The sequence below is a fragment of the Lactuca saligna genome, chromosome 1, assembly GCF_052625555.1.
Source record: "Lactuca saligna cultivar CGN05327 chromosome 1, ASM5262555v1, whole genome shotgun sequence".
NCBI lineage: Eukaryota > Viridiplantae > Streptophyta > Magnoliopsida > Asterales > Asteraceae > Lactuca > Lactuca saligna.
In genome coordinates this window covers 192,972,428-192,995,176 of record NC_136417.1, presented here as the reverse complement: position 1 = coordinate 192,995,176, position 22,749 = coordinate 192,972,428, and the positions used below count along the sequence as shown (strand labels likewise).

The window sequence follows — 22,749 nt, the reverse complement described above, 5'->3', positions numbered from 1 at the left end:
ACTTATCCAAGTGGGAGACTGTTGAATTAGTGTCTAAGTCCATAACTATTTTGGTATGTACTTGATCCGATGGTGCATGGTCCTTTTGGGTTGCCTTCACCAAAGCTACTTGATAGGATGAATTATGGAGAGAGAGGATTAATAATGATTTATTAATATATTATGATAATGATATATTAAAGGAGAAATCATATTGTTTAATTAATATTAGTCAATAATTAATAAGAATTAATTTTGTGGCTAAAAGAGATTAATTAAATAAAGGGGACTAGAACTGTCAATTGTATGATAGTTAATGGATTCCATATTAGAGGGGTGGACGAATTCTATGGGGAAACCGATTAGAAATCGTCCTAGGCCTCTAAGGAGGGAGTCCATGGGTTGCTTAGGGCCTAAGCAGTCAAATTTGGGTTTCCTTGTTAGATAACCCTAATAACCTCACTATTTAAGGATCCCTAGAGCACCAAAAACGTGACTAAGAGTTTCCTTAGGTTTTCCACACATTTTTGGGTGCCTCCTCTCTTATCATTCTTCATCCTCCTGCTCTTGGTGTTTGTGAACCATTAGAGGAGTGACATTTGTGACTTTAAGCTTTCTAAAGCCATTACAAGGAGGATTTGAGATTGTTATTGCTATATAACAATCAAGGTATGATCTAAACCCTAATTCATATATTAATATTGATTATCATATGCTAGATCTAGGGTTTATAGCTTTGAATATTCAATTGCATGATCATTAGACAAACTAGATCCAAAAGCTATTAGTGTTTGCATGTACACCATAGGAATGATGTTTTGATCAAAACCCATCAATGGGATATTAAATTGGTAATCACAGGTTATAGGAAGTTCCTATTATATGAGGTTCGATGGGATGGGAATCCATCAGACTGATAGGATGACACAACTTCGCCGAATCCAAGTGGGGAGGGGGGGGGGAATTGATCGGAATTTCTGGGAATTGGATCGAGTGTGGAACTTGGACAAGTTTCGCACACTAGTATGGCATAGAGACGACATAAGTAACTGTTTAGTTCGAGATTTTCTAAGTGGGAGTTCAAAGAAACTCCCGACAGCTGGTCCACATTTTCTTGTTATGCATAGCAGGTTGTGGATGGACCCCGACCGAGAGTTATGTAGAGCCTCGTTGCCTATTCTTGACTGATGTGGATTCAATTGAGGACATTAGGATTGCAATGGTTGGCTAGTAATGAAACCCGGGGTGGTAATAATGATTGGTTAGAAGTGTTGTGTGACTATGAGGATCATAGAATTCATTTGTTCGAGGTAGATTATCATTGGTAGCCGATATGAGCGAAAAGGAGGAATCAGTTTGTGCCTTGCATGCCAGTCAGGATTTTCAGGGAGTATTTCTCTGTTATGGGTTGAGGACCTTAGGGTCCGAGGTGGAGCTGGGCCTATGTAAGCCTAGACGGGTGGGACCCGTGGACAAGGCCACTCTGTGGTATAGTTTGGGTGGGACCCGTAGGCAAGGCCTATTTGTTTATAGTGATGCAGGTGGGACCTGGTAGAGACTGTTGGTTCAAGGTATTGGATTTTGGATTTCAGGATTCAGTGAGTGGTCAGTGTGTGACACAGAAGGATATATAGGCAAGATATCTTCGTTATTTAGACTCTTGGGAACCTGGTGCTTGGACTGGTAATCTCAGCATTGGTTTAGGAACCTTTGTATCTCAATCTAGCAAGGGTTTTCATTATCAGAAGGTGTTGGGTAAAATGCAAGTGCAGATCAATAGACCTCGGATTACGAGTTGAGTATTGAGTTGGACTTTTTTAAGATCTAAAGTCGGGTAACGCGAGTGTTTTGTGTAGGATTTTCGTTTCCGTGGGTTGAGGATCGGGGTATCTATGCGCCGAGGGATTTGATAGAAGGGTTCAAGGGTAATTAATGAATTAAATTCTGATGATAGATCAAGCTCTAAAGTTGTGACTTGGAATGGTTCTATTGGTATAGGACATCAAGAAAATTCAAGGCGGTACTATTGGTTTGGAACTCGAGTGTGGAGTCGCTTGTTACTCAGAGGAGATCTGCGGTCACTTGTAGATGAGTTTGAATAATCTTAGCTAGATGATTTTCTCCTACTGCGCAACTGTTGTTTAAGTCTCACCGTTGCAGGGACGAGTTTCCTAATCGAGGGATTATCTAAGCCTTCTGTCAAGTATAAGTTTCTTGCAGGGACATTTGGTCCGTGATTTTGTTTTCTAGTGGGAACCTCGAGTTATCAAAAGTAGAATATCCAGTTAGGAGATAAGTGGGTTGGATTTGACAATAATTCGATATGGAAAGTCTGTCACGGAATCAGAGCATCTCGAGACTTCAGATTTTAGATTGGGTAAATGTGATTATGTTGCAAGGAATTCATTCATCTATAAGATAGATAGCCTTGTGAGGGTCGCTTTCGATTGATTTAGCAAGGCTGTAGTATGCTTGAGGTTGTATGTAAGTCCCTAATTTGCCTGTGTATCAATCAAATCCGTTTGATGGTGCGGAATCCCAATCAAACGGATGATGTCAGATCAAATAGAAGAGAAGGAGAAGAAGAATAATATGAATCTCTGTATGAATTGATTAGAATTAAGATCTGGATACAAAAGATTCACACACAAAATGCTCTCTAGTTTTCTCTCTTCTCTCGTTCATCAATCTGTACTCCTCACCCTAACACCTATATATATACATGGAGAATATGGGCCGTAAATGGGTTTACGGCCGTAAACTCAACTGTAAACATGGGTCGTAAACTCTAGAAATATTACAGAAAAATATAATTTCCCAGAAAAGCAAAGTATAAACCATATTTTGATCCAACAATCTCCCCCTTGGTTTATAGATTTCTTTTCTTAATTGACCCAACAAGCTCCCCCTAAAAAGTAGCTGGCTTTTGTTGTTAATCATCAATGGGAGCTTTGGCTTCAGCTTTCATCTTCGATGACTTCACAGCTTCAAGATGAACTTGATAAATCTTCAATAAATGACTTCGTCTTGAGTAGTTGGGAATTTCTTCAGAATTTGACATTGAACGCACGTTGGGTGAGGAGGCTTGACATACTGATTCTTGAAAAATAGCGCTTTCAGCTTGAGAATCTTTAGAGAGAACATCAGAGAGAAATAATCTTCTGGATCGCTTCAGCATGTTTAAGATAGCAGCAGATTGATTGAGGAGGCTTCAATGCAATCCATCACATAATCTTCAATTTCAGCTTCACCTTGCTTCTGTGGTTGAAGGATTGAATGTCGAAAGAATAATCTTCATTTATTGCTCCTTCGAATGAGAATTCTTCGATGCTCACGGACGAAGCCTTGGCTCAGAAATCTTCAACACAAACTCCATGAGTCTTATCTATACCTGAAATCACTTTTCAAGACAAAACAAAACTAAAAGAAAACTTAGAACACAAAACAAAAACAAAAATAATTTTTGGATTTTTCATATTTTCTGAAAAAGAAATAAAACAGAAATACACTATTTTTTTAATTCTCCCCTAATATTTAAATTAGAAGAACACTATGAATAAACTTAACAAAAACAAAAATAATAGCTAAGTTTAAGAGTGATTTGGGATCAAAGTTGTTGGACAGTCTTATTCCACTTGTCGGTACCCTTATCTTCACATCTTCGTCTGATCGATCGCCAGTATTGTGGTCCACTTAAACACGAAACATTTGTGAGAATTTTGGACAGTTTACCAATGACATGACTTATGCATATACCTAATTGTAATTTTATCATCATGATTGGCCCTAATTCTTAAATAAATTTTTCTTAAGACCATTTAACTGATTACAACCAGGGATATTGTTATCCACCTAAATCAAGAAGCGAGATCTACAGATAATCTGTATGTGTTTAATTTTAAGTGTACTAGAACGTGTTTCCCGCTTCCTGATATGCCCCAGCCATCAAGAACTTCCAGAGTACTCCTTACACCGGGTGACCAGACAACCATTTAGAGAGAAGAAAGATTAAGACTTCTATAACTTATTACTTCAGAGGGGTTGAGAAGTAGAAGGTTGCATATGCTGTGTACCAGGTCGGATTAGAAGTCACGCAAAGGAGACATCATATGGCTAACAAATAAGAGGAATTTCATACATATAGCCTGCAGAGAAATAGAGTTGCATATGTTGTGTACCAGTTCGGATTGGAGGTCATGCAAAGGAGACAACATATGAATAACAGACGTAAAGAAAGAAAATGATATTCTACAGACCTAATTTATCGGAATTTACCAGTCGCCCATCTAACCAGAATTAAGGACAGAATCTGCACATCAAGGAAAAGTGAATCCACAGTTCTAGATACGGGTTATTTAATGTGATCGGTAGATTCCCATGTATATCTCCCTGCTCAACCTATCCGAGCGTCGTGACATCAGGTTAAACGAATCTAATTAGGTCAAAGTTTGTCAAGTCCTTAAATTCATTAGGTTCAACTCTCCCTAGTTAAGTCCATTTAAAATCATTCGTGCCTATCGAAACATTGAACACAGAGAGTAGACGATTCAACTTAGGTACATTACGCCGATTCAGATTGCCCGTTATCACTTGCTAATTTCATTTCCCAAAACATCTCCCGCAAGTACATTCCATTAACACCACATTTTGATTTTCTGATTTTCTAATGCTTTTGGATTTTTAAAAATTTTCTAATTTTTGTTTTGTTTTTATTTCTCCCCCTAAATTTGTGCATTGGAGAGAAACGAAAATAAATGTGCAAATTTAAGCTATCCTAAAACAAAAATTAGTCTTTAAAGCGAACCGGCTTAAGAAAAATTCAGGAGTATAGAGAAGAAAATGCAAACCATAATTCACTGATTGAATCTGCATTCAGAAGGTCTGAGAACAGCAAGCATAATCTCAGAACAGATCCGAAAATTCATCATATCATTAAGCACTAACCCCATTTGTGATCTCTTCCTTTCTTCCCTTCCCGCAAAGGACACAAACTCTCAAACAAATGTCTGAATGTTGTACAATCGAGAGACGTCTCCTATCATGTGCCAGGAATAGCCACTACCAACAAACCGAAGTCTGAAGATATGCCTCTATAGCCGCATCAACACAGAGCGAGTTCAGTTGTTCTTTGGAACCCAGTCCATTTTGAAACTGGGTCGACCTTTGTCATTCTTGCACGGTACTCTCTCCCATGACATGTCCTACTTATCACAAACAGAAGATGTAGAAATATTAGAGTTGTTAGTTGATTTGGGAGTTTGAGCCTTTGGAACCCATTTGTAGTTAGGTTTAAACCATTTCTTTTTCGATTTGATTGGTGGCTCAGTACTTGCTTTGGAACTTGATGTCGGCCGTTGAGATGACTTTGATTTTGACTTTACGGGATCATCTCTTGGATTGGACTTCTTGGCCGACATTCCCTTCTTGCCCTTGGGATTTAGATTCTTGGCCTTATGGGATTGATTCTCAGCCTTCTGCGCATTCCAATCACCATTGTCTGAGCGTGACCTGGAAGGGTTTCTTTTGAAGTATCTCCCACTTGGCACGTTTTTCCATCCTTGTGCGTAGTAGGGAACATACGCGTGATTAGGACAGTTTCGGGCAATGTGACCAGGTGTTCCAAAGTGAAAGCAAGTCTTTTTCTTCACTGGGAAATTGTTTCTTCCTGCCCCTGGTGGCGTAGCCTTGCCTTGTCTCTTGTTGTTCCCAGATGAACAATTGCAAGAGGCACTCTGTTTCGATGGAAATTGTGACAACCGTCAAATTCTGGTCAATTCAAAGTCAAATAAAGTCAACAAGTCAAACCTCTCAGCTCAACTAACCCTTGTGTACTTGGACTTACGTTCAGTATTTACTAAACAACCCACTACTCTAATAAGAAAACATGAATCGAAAAGTACGTACAACTAGATCTCTTTAACCTAAAAACTGTAGTACGTGGCGAGCCAAACTGATAAATCAATGATGCATACTCATCGGGAATGTATGATATGCGTTTTTTTCTGGTGAGTATTCATATAAAATATTTATTTCCTTAATTAAAACAACAAAAGATATATTCTCATTTATATTTCCAAAAATGCGAAACTCTTCTGCAATTTCATCATTTTATGACCCCATTTGCGAAGTTGAGTATTTATTTCCAAAAAATGCGAAACTCTTCTGCAATTTCATCATTTTATGACCCCATTTGCGAAGTTGAGTATTTATTTCCAAAAAATGCGAAACTCTTCTGCAATTTCATCATTTTATGACCCCAATTGCGAAGTTGAGTATTTATTTCCAAAAATGCGAAACTCTTCTGCAATTTCATCATTTTATGACCCCATTTGCGAAGTTGAGTATTTATTTCCAAAAATGCGAAACTCTTCTGCAATTTCATCATTTTATGACCCCATTTGCGAAGTTGAGTATTTATTTCAAAAAAAAAAAAAAAATGCGAAACTCCAGGGACAATATTTGAAATCTTCTGTTTTCTTCCCCAATTCGCATTCTACTGTGAAATACTTCGCATCCCTTCGCATTAATCACTTTCGCATCTTCATTCTTACACCCTTCGCATCCCTTCGCATTAATCACTTTCGCATCTTCATTCTTACACCCTTCGCATCCCTTCGCATTTTAACCTAATCAATCAAATGCGATTCACAAAATTTTCATTCCAGATGCGAATACAGTTTAGTTCTTGAACTCTAAACTTGCGAAATCAAAAATTCATATGCTGAACCCATATGCGAATATTAACCCAATTGACTTCAAGTTGATTCATAGATGCGAACACTCGATTGTTTTACTTTCGCAAAATGAGCATCAACAACTCCACAATCGAGTTTTTTTTAAATTCTTGCAAAACAACAATTTCATAGTCCTTGACTTCGCGTTTTTCTTCACGAATCATCCCTCAATCATCAATCCAATTGCGAATCAAAACTCATATGTTCTAGCTTTATCAATTCATCGACTACACTCATACAAATGCGAACAATACTCTCAAAATCGATTGAAACTTATAGCAAAGCTAAATCCAACTTCGCATTCAAAGTAGTGTTATTGATCCGCAGTCACAAGCAACCGCCCCACACCCACTCTCTGACCAACCATGCCTCCCCACCTTACCTAGGTCACATCAACGTCTTTTCCCACTCAATTAACCCTCTTCCCGAGTTTTTGAGGACTGATTATTCATCCTCTCTCCTCATTTCCCTCATTTTGCTCTCATTTCACAAGAAGATCAAACTCTTTCCTCTCTCACTTTCTCTCTCTAGAAATTCGAGATTCAAGGGCTGATCTTGAGTTTTTCCTCCACATTTGGTAAGCATAATCCATTCTCTTTATGATTATCTCATTTATTTCCACTCAAATCATGGATATCTTAGACAAACTCTCTCATAATTGTGTTAGAGCTTCGAATCTTCAAGTGATTCTTCAAGTGTTCTTGGGTTGAACACTTTCCATCTTCAACACGTATCTACTGAAATCACTCAAGGTGAGTTCATACCCCTACATTTTCATGTTTTCTCAAGTTTTCAGGGGGGAATACAAGTTAAGACACTAAGAACATAACTAGATTTTTCTAACAGCCTTCATCAGAAAAGTTCAACTCCATTCACGGACTGTTTTGGGCATCTTAACTATTTTTGTTTTCAAAACTGTACAAGGTGCAAATAGATCAAGTTTTTAGCTTTAAAATGGCTACTTGCACATCTCCATACGATTTTTCTACAATTTATGGTGATTTTTACAAAACTGCCTATCATTTCAAACAACAATCCGGACCAGTCTGTGATTATGGACTTTTTCACCCAAGTTAGAGGTCATTATAAATTGTGATAAAAATTATGAGCAAACTAGACACATTTTGTGAACTCTCAGAATTTACGGATCTAGTTTTCGACTTCGTATGATTTTTCTATGATTTTTCCAAAACAGGGCAGAATTGCTAAATTTTGCCAACAGCATGTAAATATCATAACACTTTGTATTATGTTGAGCAAAGTGTATAATCATAAATTCTAATATTTGAATGAGTTTTCTTGCTAGTTTATCATTATAGACTGAAACTAAAACATTCATATTAAATATTATTCATTCATTTTGGAACACGCACTATTAAACTATGAAAAGAGTTCGATAAATTCACTACACTAATACTTTTCCATAAAAGAGTTCATACATAGTACATACATTTTAGATAAACTATAATAGGTATAGTTTATGATACATCACTCTACGCACTCGTACAAGAAGGGTACATTCATACAAGAAATATTTATTTTCACACACATTTCACGTAAACTTGTTATCCTATATTGTGAGTTTCTCTATCTCTCTCCCCGTACGTCCGAGTGCGGGATATAATTCCTGGTAGTTATAATCAGAATCTCCTGGAGGGAGAACGTGATACTTGTATATAGATCTATATTGGGATTGACACCCCACACCTCGCTGCTAGCTACAGTGGGATCTGCAGGTCTACGGGTGACAAATGTCATTTCATTTTTCGCGACACTGAGAACGTCGTGGCAGGTTCACATAGTCATAGTATGATTATAACGGCTCACATAGGGAACAATCCATAAGTTTACGGGATTTTATTTTTAAAAAACCTAAATGAGTTTTATGTTGATTTAAAATCACCTTTTATCTCTATGGGTACAAATACAAAGTACCGGGTCTCTATACAAAAAGGAGTACAGATACAAAGTACCGGGTCTCTATACAAAGTTATTATGATATTAAACTATATTTCCTCTAGAATTGTTAGACTTCAACTATGGTCGCTGAGCGTATATGTTTGAGTCATATAAGAGTTTAGTCTTGATTGGCCTAGAATTGGTGGTGCCCGCCTCATCTCCTGTTCCTCGTTGGGTTGTGGACCTGGGGCAGACCCACTATATTCAACGTTTTATCTAAGTTAAACCTTATATAACTTATATATGTTGGACGATTATAGAGGAACTCTACGGATTACTCTAGGGTTCATTAATGCATCATGCAGGATTATTTCTATTCATACTTAACTAAGAAAATATTGGATTTTCTGGAAATCAAACTAAATCGATTTTACAAGGAAAAACGGTTTCTACTTCAAACAAAACTCTTATGAACTCACCAACCTTTGTGTTGACACTCTTTAAAACTACTTGTATTCTCAGGAAGTCAGTGAAACAGGCAAACTTCATCGCTTTGAGGATGGGACGCTAAACCGTCAACAAATTTATTTTGTCATCATAATGTAATTGCTTTTGAAACATGTAAACATATACTTTGGTGTAACTTTTGCAATTATATTTATGGTGGTTGTTTTTACTTTGAGCACTATTATACACGTTGTTGTGATACTGTACATGAAGTCCTCCACCCCCAGACGTTTCCGCCATCCTTGGTTTGGGGGTGTGACAGATTGGTATCAGAGCATTGTTTATAGTGAACTAAGTATATCGAACCACATAAGATATACAAACTATAAATGCATTGGGACTAAGGTCTCTGATTTTAAGATTTCAAAACCACTATACCTTTAAGAATAAATAACTTTTGTTAAAAGTATACATGCATGCATACATACTAAGGTCAGCATCATTTTAGGACAAAACAAAAGTAAAGATTGTTGGACATCACAGGTAAGCCTGGGGATGTATGATCAGTCTTGGGAATAGCATAGCCTGATCAACTATGCTGGTCCGAGGAGTGATTAGCATATGCCCAAGAATGGTTGTGATGTGGCAACAAGTCTAAAAATTTACCAACACTACCACAATGAAATACCATAGGGGTATTTTGGCATTATTAAAATTACATATGTGAGAACTAAATAGATCTTTATCAATAGGTCAATAGTTGCTTAGTGGATACATTAAAATTTTATGTATCCAGGACGTCATAGACTTAGAATCTGTGGATCTTTGCTCTACTTCCTGTTCTCGTTGGATTGGGGATTTAGAGTTAGGGTCGCTTATTCGAAGGTCTATCCTGTCCCGAATACATATAATTAGTATGCACTAAACAATTTGTTGAAGTACCTGATAAAGATCATCGTATAATTAACTAATTAGTACGTTTGCTTAATTGTTTCTTATATCCCCATTTCTCGCGAAGATATCATGGCTGGATTTCCATCCACACGACGACCCGTACTACCCTAACCACGACAATACCAAATGGCTCGGAGAGGAGCCAGAGAATGATTACCCAACCCCTGTAGATGGCCACCAAGCTGAAGGCTATGCTGATGGTTCTGATTCCGACCCTGAAGTGGAGAACTTAACCCCGATGACTCTTGTTCCGAATCCTAACCCTTGTCCAACTTTTCAAGGCCCGACGCCTCCTTGGGTAGAGTGCTTGGAAACCTGGAGCAAAGAACAAGACCAACATATGTCGTTTAGTAGAGAACGAAGCTTCTACAACATAAACGAAGGAAGCTCAAACAGATACAATTTTTCCAATCCTGGTCCATAGAGTTGCCCGAAACGAGATTCTGGGTAGAACGACTCTCCATAGTATCGCAAAGGTTGATGCAAATGCAAGAATACATACGATCCGCACCAAGCGCCTTGAACACACTCGTGAAAAATCTAAGAGAAACCACAAAACCCACTAACTCGTGAAGTTCATTCATATGGACTTCCTTTATGAACTACATATAAGGAATTCTTAAATCGAAGAAAAATGCAGGAAAAATCAAATTCTATAACAACTGACTTGTCTTTACTAGTAGAAACTTATCATCTGATCATTTTTCCTTTTTGCAAACTCATGACAGAACAATGCCACCAAGGAAAAGACCCAGACCTTCGGGCAGCACAGCGCCACCACCTCCGACGCCACCTCCCCAGTTTGATCCTGAAATGTTCCAAGCTGCAGTGACAGCAGCCGTGGTAGCTGCAATGTCACAAATTGGCACAAATAGCAATGGTGGTGCTGGATCTGGAGCCACAAACCCTAACCACGGGGATAGTGCAGGACGCACAAGGGAATGCACTTACAAGGACTTCACAAATGGCAAACCCGATTCCTTTGATGGAAGTGGGGGTGTCCTCGCACTAATTCAATGGTTCGAGAGGACCGAAGCGATCTTTGAGATTTGCGCTTGCCCCGAAGCGAGCAAAGTCAAGTACGCGACATTCACCTTCATCGGAAGAGCTCTCACTTGGTGGAACGGCAAAGTTAAGTCGCTTACGCTTGCAGTGGCTAACTCGTTAAGTTGGGAGGACTTAAAGAAGATGATGTTGAAGGAATATTGCCCAAGAGGTGAAGTGCAAAAGCTGGAGCAAGAACTATGGAATCTCAGAATGGCAGGCTCCGACCTTACAACTTACACCAACCGATTTTGTGATCTAGCACTCCTTTGTCCCGCTATGGTCACCCCGGAAGACAAAAAGTTGGAGCGTTACCTCTGGGGATTGTCCCCCGAAATTCAAGATAGCGTGCTCGCCTCAAGACCAACTACCTTCGACAGCGCCAAGGAGTTAGCACAACAACTCATTGACCACCATGCCCGCCATGACACTATGGCAACCACCCATACCCAAGCAAGAGGAGGGAACAACGAAAGAAAGTTTTGGGACAACAAGAAAGACCAATCAACCCAAGGCCTCGCTAAGAAGCAACAGATCCTTGCTGTTCATGCTGCCACAACCCTCACCACACCAACTCCCATGAAACCATACGCAGGAACACTTCCAAAATGCAACAAGTGTAACTTCCATCACACTGGGGCTTGTCGAAAGTTGCATTGCAAAAACTGCGACAGAGAGGGGCACACTGCTCGTTTCTGTAAGGCACCAGCACGACCCATCAACCAGGTACCCGGCTCTGGAGCAAGCCCAACCTGTTACGAGTGTGGAGAAACGGGACACTTTATAAGGGAATGCCCAAGGACAAGAGATGCTGGTGGTGGCGGGAGGGTGTTTGCAATCACCGAAGGAGAAACCACTCCGGAACTGCCCGCAAATATCAGTACGTGTTCCTAACATCGACATTTAGATCCCGAATTTCTCTATATGCTAAATCTAGCATCGATTAAAGCATGCATAGTAGTAATCATGTGACATCGGGCGAGTTATTCCTTACCATAATCAAATTCTCGTACTACGAAAAGTCATCCCCATCTTTCCTCTAAATTCCTGGATCCCCATTCGAAGTGCAAATTTCGGGACGAAATTCCCTTTAACGGGGGGATGATGTGACAACCGTCAAATTCTGGTCAATTCAAAGTCAAATAAAGTCAACAAGTCAAACCTCTCAGCTCAACTAACCCTTGTGTACTTGGACTTACGTTCAGTATTTACTAAACAACCCACTACTCTAATAAGAAAACATGAATCGAAAAGTACGTACAACTAGATCTCTTTAACCTAAAAACTGTAGTACGTGGCGAGCCAAACTGATAAATCAATGATGCATACTCATCGGGAATGTATGATATGCGTTTTTTCTGGTGAGTATTCATATAAAATATTTATTTCCTTAATTAAAACAACAAAAGATATATTCTCATTTATATTTCCAAAAATGCGAAACTCTTCTGCAATTTCATCATTTTATGACCCCATTTGCGAAGTTGAGTATTTATTTCCAAAAAATGCGAAACTCTTCTGCAATTTCATCATTTTATGACCCCATTTGCGAAGTTGAGTATTTATTTCCAAAAAATGCGAAACTCTTCTGCAATTTCATCATTTTATGACCCCAATTGCGAAGTTGAGTATTTATTTCCAAAAATGCGAAACTCTTCTGCAATTTCATCATTTTATGACCCCATTTGCGAAGTTGAGTATTTATTTCCAAAAATGCGAAACTCTTCTGCAATTTCATCATTTTATGACCCCATTTGCGAAGTTGAGTATTTATTTCAAAAAAAAAAAAAAAATGCGAAACTCCAGGGACAATATTTGAAATCTTCTGTTTTCTTCCCCAATTCGCATTCTACTGTGAAATACTTCGCATCCCTTCGCATTAATCACTTTCGCATCTTCATTCTTACACCCTTCGCATCCCTTCGCATTAATCACTTTCGCATCTTCATTCTTACACCCTTCGCATCCCTTCGCATTTTAACCTAATCAATCAAATGCGATTCACAAAATTTTCATTCCAGATGCGAATACAGTTTAGTTCTTGAACTCTAAACTTGCGAAATCAAAAATTCATATGCTGAACCCATATGCGAATATTAACCCAATTGACTTCAAGTTGATTCATAGATGCGAACACTCGATTGTTTTACTTTCGCAAAATGAGCATCAACAACTCCACAATCGAGTTTTTTTTAAATTCTTGCAAAACAACAATTTCATAGTCCTTGACTTCGCGTTTTTCTTCACGAATCATCCCTCAATCATCAATCCAATTGCGAATCAAAACTCATATGTTCTAGCTTTATCAATTCATCGACTACACTCATACAAATGCGAACAATACTCTCAAAATCGATTGAAACTTATAGCAAAGCTAAATCCAACTTCGCATTCAAAGTAGTGTTATTGATCCGCAGTCACAAGCAACCGCCCCACACCCACTCTCTGACCAACCATGCCTCCCCACCTTACCTAGGTCACATCAACGTCTTTTCCCACTCAATTAACCCTCTTCCCGAGTTTTTGAGGACTGATTATTCATCCTCTCTCCTCATTTCCCTCATTTTGCTCTCATTTCACAAGAAGATCAAACTCTTTCCTCTCTCACTTTCTCTCTCTAGAAATTCGAGATTCAAGGGCTGATCTTGAGTTTTTCCTCCACATTTGGTAAGCATAATCCATTCTCTTTATGATTATCTCATTTATTTCCACTCAAATCATGGATATCTTAGACAAACTCTCTCATAATTGTGTTAGAGCTTCGAATCTTCAAGTGATTCTTCAAGTGTTCTTGGGTTGAACACTTTCCATCTTCAACACGTATCTACTGAAATCACTCAAGGTGAGTTCATACCCCTACATTTTCATGTTTTCTCAAGTTTTCAGGGGGGAATACAAGTTAAGACACTAAGAACATAACTAGATTTTTCTAACAGCCTTCATCAGAAAAGTTCAACTCCATTCACGGACTGTTTTGGGCATCTTAACTATTTTTGTTTTCAAAACTGTACAAGGTGCAAATAGATCAAGTTTTTAGCTTTAAAATGGCTACTTGCACATCTCCATACGATTTTTCTACAATTTATGGTGATTTTTACAAAACTGCCTATCATTTCAAACAACAATCCGGACCAGTCTGTGATTATGGACTTTTTCACCCAAGTTAGAGGTCATTATAAATTGTGATAAAAATTATGAGCAAACTAGACACATTTTGTGAACTCTCAGAATTTACGGATCTAGTTTTCGACTTCGTATGATTTTTCTATGATTTTTCCAAAACAGGGCAGAATTGCTAAATTTTGCCAACAGCATGTAAATATCATAACACTTTGTATTATGTTGAGCAAAGTGTATAATCATAAATTCTAATATTTGAATGAGTTTTCTTGCTAGTTTATCATTATAGACTGAAACTAAAACATTCATATTAAATATTATTCATTCATTTTGGAACACGCACTATTAAACTATGAAAAGAGTTCGATAAATTCACTACACTAATACTTTTCCATAAAAGAGTTCATACATAGTACATACATTTTAGATAAACTATAATAGGTATAGTTTATGATACATCACTCTACGCACTCGTACAAGAAGGGTACATTCATACAAGAAATATTTATTTTCACACACATTTCACGTAAACTTGTTATCCTATATTGTGAGTTTCTCTATCTCTCTCCCCGTACGTCCGAGTGCGGGATATAATTCCTGGTAGTTATAATCAGAATCTCCTGGAGGGAGAACGTGATACTTGTATATAGATCTATATTGGGATTGACACCCCACACCTCGCTGCTAGCTACAGTGGGATCTGCAGGTCTACGGGTGACAAATGTCATTTCATTTTTCGCGACACTGAGAACGTCGTGGCAGGTTCACATAGTCATAGTATGATTATAACGGCTCACATAGGGAACAATCCATAAGTTTACGGGATTTTATTTTTAAAAAACCTAAATGAGTTTTATGTTGATTTAAAATCACCTTTTATCTCTATGGGTACAAATACAAAGTACCGGGTCTCTATACAAAAAGGAGTACAGATACAAAGTACCGGGTCTCTATACAAAGTTATTATGATATTAAACTATATTTCCTCTAGAATTGTTAGACTTCAACTATGGTCGCTGAGCGTATATGTTTGAGTCATATAAGAGTTTAGTCTTGATTGGCCTAGAATTGGTGGTGCCCGCCTCATCTCCTGTTCCTCGTTGGGTTGTGGACCTGGGGCAGACCCACTATATTCAACGTTTTATCTAAGTTAAACCTTATATAACTTATATATGTTGGACGATTATAGAGGAACTCTACGGATTACTCTAGGGTTCATTAATGCATCATGCAGGATTATTTCTATTCATACTTAACTAAGAAAATATTGGATTTTCTGGAAATCAAACTAAATCGATTTTACAAGGAAAAACGGTTTCTACTTCAAACAAAACTCTTATGAACTCACCAACCTTTGTGTTGACACTCTTTAAAACTACTTGTATTCTCAGGAAGTCAGTGAAACAGGCAAACTTCATCGCTTTGAGGATGGGACGCTAAACCGTCAACAAATTTATTTTGTCATCATAATGTAATTGCTTTTGAAACATGTAAACATATACTTTGGTGTAACTTTTGCAATTATATTTATGGTGGTTGTTTTTACTTTGAGCACTATTATACACGTTGTTGTGATACTGTACATGAAGTCCTCCACCCCCAGACGTTTCCGCCATCCTTGGTTTGGGGGTGTGACAGAAATGGTGGCCTGTATTTCTCAACCGCAGGTTGTTCAAAAGTAGTTGAGTTCGAAGCAACAAATTCAGAGTTCAAGGAGATGTTGGTTTGTTCAATGGTTTTCTCCTTGTTCTCATCTTCTGCTACTTTACCTGCACATGAAGCAGAAACATTAGTATTTTCAACATTAATAACTCCTCCTTACACAAATCCAGCTCGTTTGCCATATCGAAGATGTGGCTCCCTGTCAGTTTTTTCCTGTATCATAGGGATGGATGTGTAGTTATGATTATAAGGAGGAGGTACACTATCATACCCTAGACCCTTGTTTTGATTTTCTTTGAATTTTAATTGGGTTTCATATAAGGGCTCGACTGTCTGACTTGATGCAGTATAATTTTTGAAACTGACATGTTTTTCCACAATTAATTTTTAAAGCATCAAGTTCTTCAGTTACAGCAGCAAGTTGTCTCTTAACATAATCATAATTTTCACATTTGTTTCTATACTCTTCCTGAAGCTTCCTAAAGTCCTTGGTTTTTGCTTCTCACTCAGCCTTCAGGGGTTTCTGTCGTTTCCTAAGTTGATATCTTTCATATCTCAGGTCCTCAACTTCTATTTTTAATAAATCAATTTGTCCCCGAAGAAATTTAATCGTGGCTTCACAAGCTGGAGTACATGTTGTTGGATTAGTGTCTAAGTCCATAACTATTTTGGTATTACTTGACCCGATGGTGCATGGTCCTTTTGGGTTGCCTTCACCAAAGCAACTTGATTGGAGAAATAAATAGAGAGAGAGAGGTTATTATGATTTATTAATATGTTATAAGAATAATATATTAAAGGAGAAATCATATTTGTTTAATTAATATTGGTCAATAATTAATTAGGAATTAATTTTGTGATTAAGTGTAATTAATTAAACTAGAGGGGCTGAATTGTAATTATGTGATAGTTACAAAATAAGGTAAGGATTATCCTAAGTATAGGATGGACGAATTTAAGGTGATAATGCGTTAGAATTCGACTATGATAAGGATTCAAGGATTATCTTATGGGTTGCTTGGTAAGCAAGCAACTAGATAAGGATAATGACTGAAACCCTATCTGTACACCTATATAAACCCCCTTGGCTCATGAATTCGTGTAAGACCTTCCCTAGGCTTCTTAGGGACGAATTCAATACCTCCTCTCTCTCCTCATATCTTCTCCATTTGCTCTTGGTGTTTGTAAGCCATTAGAGGAGTGACAATTGTGACTCTAAGCCTTCCAAAGTCAATACAAGGAGATTTGGGATTGTTATTGCTACATAACAATCAAGGTAACATTATAAACCTATTCTTATGTTAATATGATCACTTGAATGCTAGAATTATGGTTTATAATCTTGGATAAATTGCATGTACAATAGAGAAACCTAGATCCAAGCATTAGGGTTTGTGTGAGCACATAGGATGTCTTATGACCAAAACCCATCAGTGGTATCAGAGCCTAGACTGGTTTCTATTGTATTGATGTGTTACATGTTCAAAACATTCGTTTTTTGGTGTTTTGAAGGCTGGACTCGCCGAGTCCATAGCTGAACTCGCTGAGTCCATGCAGACTCTCGAGTCCAAGCCTGACTCGACGAGTCAACTCGTCAGATGGAGGGTATCTCGGGTTTTCTTGCTGTTTTTGCTTATGGATAGTTACCTTATCATGTTAGATCAATATTAATCCGATTATATGATATATTTGACTATAATTTTGATCTAATTGAAGATATTATCAATTAATAAGATAATTGTTTCCTTATGTGATAATTGATTAATTATTTTGAGTAAATTGATAAATTGTTTTGCAAGAAATCATTAAATAAATCAAATATGGATAATTATGTGATTAAATGTTAATTTGAATTATTTGTTATTTGATCCTTGTTGTTATGAAAAGCTTCATATTTTCCCCTTTAGGTTTTATAGTTTAAATTTGAACCAAAAAGTTTTGAAGTTTTGAAATTTAAACAGTTAAAACCCTAATGTTTTGAAAAAGGTTTCAAAACTTGCCCTCAAGTTTTGGAATTTAAATTTTAATTAATTGTTTAATTGTGATATATATATTTAAATTCTAAACCCTAATGTTTTGAAATGTTTCAAAACTTGCCCTCAAGTTTTGGAATTTAAAAGTTGATTAAAAGTTTAATTAGGAATGTTAAATTCTAAAACCCTAGTAATGTTTTGAGAAGTTCAAATCACACCCTTATGGTTTTATTAATTAATTAAGGTGTATAATTAAAAGAGGTTTAATAAATCCATAAAAGTTTAGGTTTACAATTTAATTGAATTAAAAGTATAATTGTTGAATTAGAACACCTAGTATTTTAAAAGTGTAAAATACACCCTATACTATATATAACATTAAAAGTCTAACATTATATATATGTATGAGTAAAAGTCAGTCTTACCGTTAGTAGGCCTCATTCACGAAGCTGGTCTATAAGGGGTGTTTAAAGAAATTGCCTATAATATGGCGATTGAATGGGTATCCACTCTTACCCACCTCACTCTTAACTAGTGGAGGGTCGTTAGCCGAACGGGTAGGATAGGACGAAACCTTCCATTATAAGTATAATGAAATACAAAGTAACTAAATGTTTTTCAAATCCCCAATCTTAGTTACTTAGGCAAAAGTGAATTGATGCAATTCCATGAAATTACACTTTGTGCCCTTGCGAAGACGTTAGTGGAGCGTGTGTGGTTTACCGACACACTAAATGGTTCTAAACAAAGGTAGCAAAGGGTGACTCAATGTTTGTCATAGTTCGGTGGAGCGTATGTGGTTTACCGGCACATTGAATAGGAGATTGTAACATGTGAGGGCACCATGTAAGTTTGCATGGTTATTCACACCCGCTTTGTGATCCTCGGCATCCCAGTCACAAACTAGAGGGGCATATCGAGATTTAAACATGCCATTGAAATGTTCAATGAATCTCAAAGGATCTAGGTGTTTTCATAGATTTAAAACTTAAATTTCTTTTTCGTTTTTCATGGTGGAAATTAGTGAATCGTCATTCACTTACCTTCAAATATTCTGCAACTAGATTACGACATCCATCTTCTTGGTTGTAGCGTATTGTGTTGGGTCCTAGCCTTAGTATCTCATTTGGGCGATTTACTAAGGACTCAATCAATCAACTAACTTGAATTTGTTTTCTCCCATTTTGTAGATGTCAAAGTTCGACAACTATGGTCTTCTCAAATCTCGTGGAACAAGCATTCCACATGAAGATGATATTCCACAATTCGATCGAGGAACAAGAAATCATGCTTCACATCCTCCTCCTCCTCCAATTGTTCTCCCTAACCCACAAGATGGAAGAATTGAAAGGTTCAATATCACTAAAGCCCTATTGGAAATGAAACATGAAGATGGTAAGCCCGTGTGTGCCCACGTTCTAGGAATGAAATTACACATTGATAGGTTGATAATGTTGGGTGTGTCATTCCCGAATTTGTTGGCTGTAAATTGGGTTTTGCAGTCCCTTCCTAAATCATATAATGAGTTCAAAAGAAAGTATTATATGATGGATCATGATAATAACCTCATTGACCTTACTTACATGCTCATTGCTGCTGAATCAGAAATGATTTGGCGAAGCAATGGAGCGTGTTTGTTGGGAAATTCAACCGACCATGCTTCCGAGGACGTTTTAGGACAACCGACCTGCGTTTACTGCCAAGAGAAAAGGGCGTTGGATACAAGTCTGTCCAGAGAGCCTGAAGAGTCCAGAAGATGGGAGAGTCAAAGAGTATGACTGTGCTTCAGGTAAAATCTACTATCTAACTTCGTTTGAGTTCCTATTCATTGATTCAAATACATGATGTGATAAGATTGCATTTGAATGTTTTGCAGGATCGATGAAAAGAAAGGAAGCTTTGTGAAAGAGCAAGATGAATCTAATCACAAGAAATGGATCTTGATCGCATGGACTTGAAGATTAGATTTTAAGCTTAGATAGTTATGATAGAGTTGTTAGAAATTTTCTTTTTTAAAATACATAGTTTTCAATAGATGTTGCGTTGTAAGGACAAATGTTTTCCGCTGCTTTTATAAATAAAATAAATTTTGGTTTAACTTATTTATTTATTTGTTTACTTCCTTGCAATGAAATCGTTATGAAAATTGATGTTTGAATATTTCTACAACAAATGGATATGATTATTATTTATGGTGTTTATGGAAAAAGTCGAGAATTTACCAAATAGGGAGAGTTTCTCATCGCCCAAGTTTCAATTGGACAGAAATTTGGAATCACGCAACTTGGTTGCATGATGAATGAGAAATTTCATATTTGGAAATTAGACTAATTCATTGACAAAGTGTCAAGTGAAGGACTAGGAGATCGAGTACACAAAGTTGTGTGTTGATCAAGTCCACCATAAGAGAAACAAAGATATTCATCATGATTTACTAAAGGTTTAGTAAATATGATTATACTCATAAGATTAAGTGTAATTCTAAATTGATTGAAAAGTTTAAATCAATAGCAAAATGAATAAGAAGAATCAAGTAGGCAGAAAGATAAAAGTTTCTCCATTCTAAGAAGAAGGGAGACTACCTTTTATGCTTTATGATAGGTCTTTATGGTTAAGAACCATATCTCAATTGATCCTCTAAGTGAGTCTTAGTACAATTGTATGTTTAAGAAGAGGAATCAAGAATTGAAGAAATGGTTAAATCAAAAGGTCAATCATACTTCCTTCGAATAACAAGTCTTAAAGTTAAGATTGTGACAATGACTGAAAAGTATTAAAGGTCTATAACATTCGTCAAATGTGGAAAGTTGTGATGTCTTGGATAAGACAAAGACCAACTAGGACCAGTTTATGAAGTGTTTTGATAAAAGCTACACTAACTCGTGAATATTTTTTTGTCAAGAAATGGCTATTGACAAAAGAATCTTATATGTCAAGGAGTCAGTGGGAGTCTTAATGCTCTTGAAAGGTTTCAAGAAAAAATCAAATAAACCTTATCGATCATCACTAGCACACGAGTTGAGGTTTACAACCTATCGTGTTGACAATATTTTGATTTTGTGCTGTTCCAATTGAGTTAATTATGCATGTGAGTCCTATGAGTTCTCATTTTAAACGCATAAAAGGCAAAGCATCTTAATCAATGAAAGGTACATTGATAGGAAAAGGTGAGTGGCTTAACTACTTGGAAGACGTGGTGGGCAGCTGTGCTACCATAAGGCAAGAAATCAAGATTAAGAAAGTTCGGTCCATATGAGTTTGAGTTTGTCGTAAACTTTGGTTTTAACAAATTCACATGGATAGGAACACATACACCGTTAAATCTAAGTGTCATAAGATTTCCTCCTTCATGAAAATGATTGTGAGGAAATGCTTTCACTAAGAAAGATTTTAAGAAGATAGTGATTGTAAAATTGCATTCTCGAATTCGATTATGGTTATGATATCCCTTTCCATAATTTGAATTGTGAGGTTTGGCAATTAGTCTTAATTGTTTAGACACACATATGAACTATCTTAGGCAAAGGTGTATAAGTTCAAGGAGCTTTGATAAAGGATTATCAAAGTACTAAGTATTAGAAACATTGACTTAAGAAATTCAGTAGGTATTGTTTTCTGAAAGTTAAGATGTTTATGAATACATGTCGAAGCTAGTGGGAGCATAAGTGTTATGTTTTATAATAATCATCATGATAGTGGGAGCATAAATGTTATGATTGTATGATTATTAAGGAAAGTATTGCAAGTTGGCAATATTAATTATAGAAAACAAGAGTCATTCTTTGCAAAGTTGTAAGGATGGAATAGTTGTTTTGCTATAATTAAGGGAGAGAATATTATGGTTCATTTCAAATCTAAAGGCTTAGGTTGAGAAATGTTAATAAATTTAGTCAAAGGTACATAGTGTGTTCTTAAAATTTCGATTATGATTACGATATTCCTCTTCACAATTAGAATTTTGAGAACATAGCAAATAAAATATTATGCGTCGTGTCTCATACGCTTCGGGTATAGGATCGATTGCAAATGCTTTAATATTTGACCATTCTAAAATTTTCCAAATGTCTAGCGCATTTAGAGGAAAAAGGGACTAGAATTGGTTTTGACTAAAATAGTTAAACAACTATCAAAGGACAATCCAAAGTTCGACGAGGATTGGTTGTTTGTGAGTAGTTGGAAGCATGGTATTGAATGGACCATATCAACATTATTATGAATAGATAAGATTCTATTATGAATAAGTTGTCATATGGAAAATATGGAAGCGTGTCCATATTGGAAATTGAATATTGAAAAATCTATGACTAGATTAGAAACCTTTATGCAAAAGGATGTTCAAAGGAATGTACTTTGAGTGAGAGACATCGTATCTAAATAATTGTCTTGTAACAATATCCGATAGAGGACTTTGTAATATCATTGGCAATAGTCTTTGTGACTTTGGTGCAATGACATTACGAAAGAATCATTGCATAGAATGTTAGAATCTAGCATATTCTATAAGTAGCAAGAATTTGATATTCTTTGACTTTCGAAAAAGGATTTGGAGTTGTGAAATGAGAATGATTGGAAATGTGTTCAATTTGATCTATTTCACAAAGTAAGAACCATAGGTAAACATTGTGTGCATGCTATGAGCATGGGATATGTGTAGAAATTCAAGTAAGAAGTTGATTACCCGAAACGACAAATAATGAGTAATTGATATGGTGATAAATAAAAGGAGTTTTATTTATACTCAAAGGGTTGAGGCCATATGGGATTAGTATTATTCTTGTGTTTCACTTTGCATGTTTTGACTTCCAGAATAATTGAGTTTATTAAGAATAATCGAATTATTCGAACGGGCCACAGTCGTTCATATGTTGGAAGTAGATATGAATGAAGACTGTCGTGAATTGGTGTGTGGATTGTCTAAAAGAGTATTAGACATAAGC

The 22,749-nt window shown here is 36.8% G+C and overlaps 2 long non-coding RNA genes across 2 annotated transcripts; both read left to right on the top strand.

The window, feature by feature from the left end:
- Positions 1-6,645: 6,645 nt before the first annotated feature.
- LOC145001812 (uncharacterized) lies at positions 6,646-9,270 on the top strand. The gene is made up of 3 exons (XR_013661722.1): positions 6,646-7,290; positions 7,381-7,465; positions 9,135-9,270. It is a non-coding gene; the product is annotated as an uncharacterized LOC145001812 (long non-coding RNA).
- A 3,809-nt stretch (positions 9,271-13,079) lies between these two features.
- On the top strand, positions 13,080-15,703 carry LOC145001805 (uncharacterized). The gene is made up of 3 exons (XR_013661721.1): positions 13,080-13,724; positions 13,815-13,899; positions 15,569-15,703. It is a non-coding gene; the product is annotated as an uncharacterized LOC145001805 (long non-coding RNA).
- Positions 15,704-22,749: the final 7,046 nt, after the last annotated feature.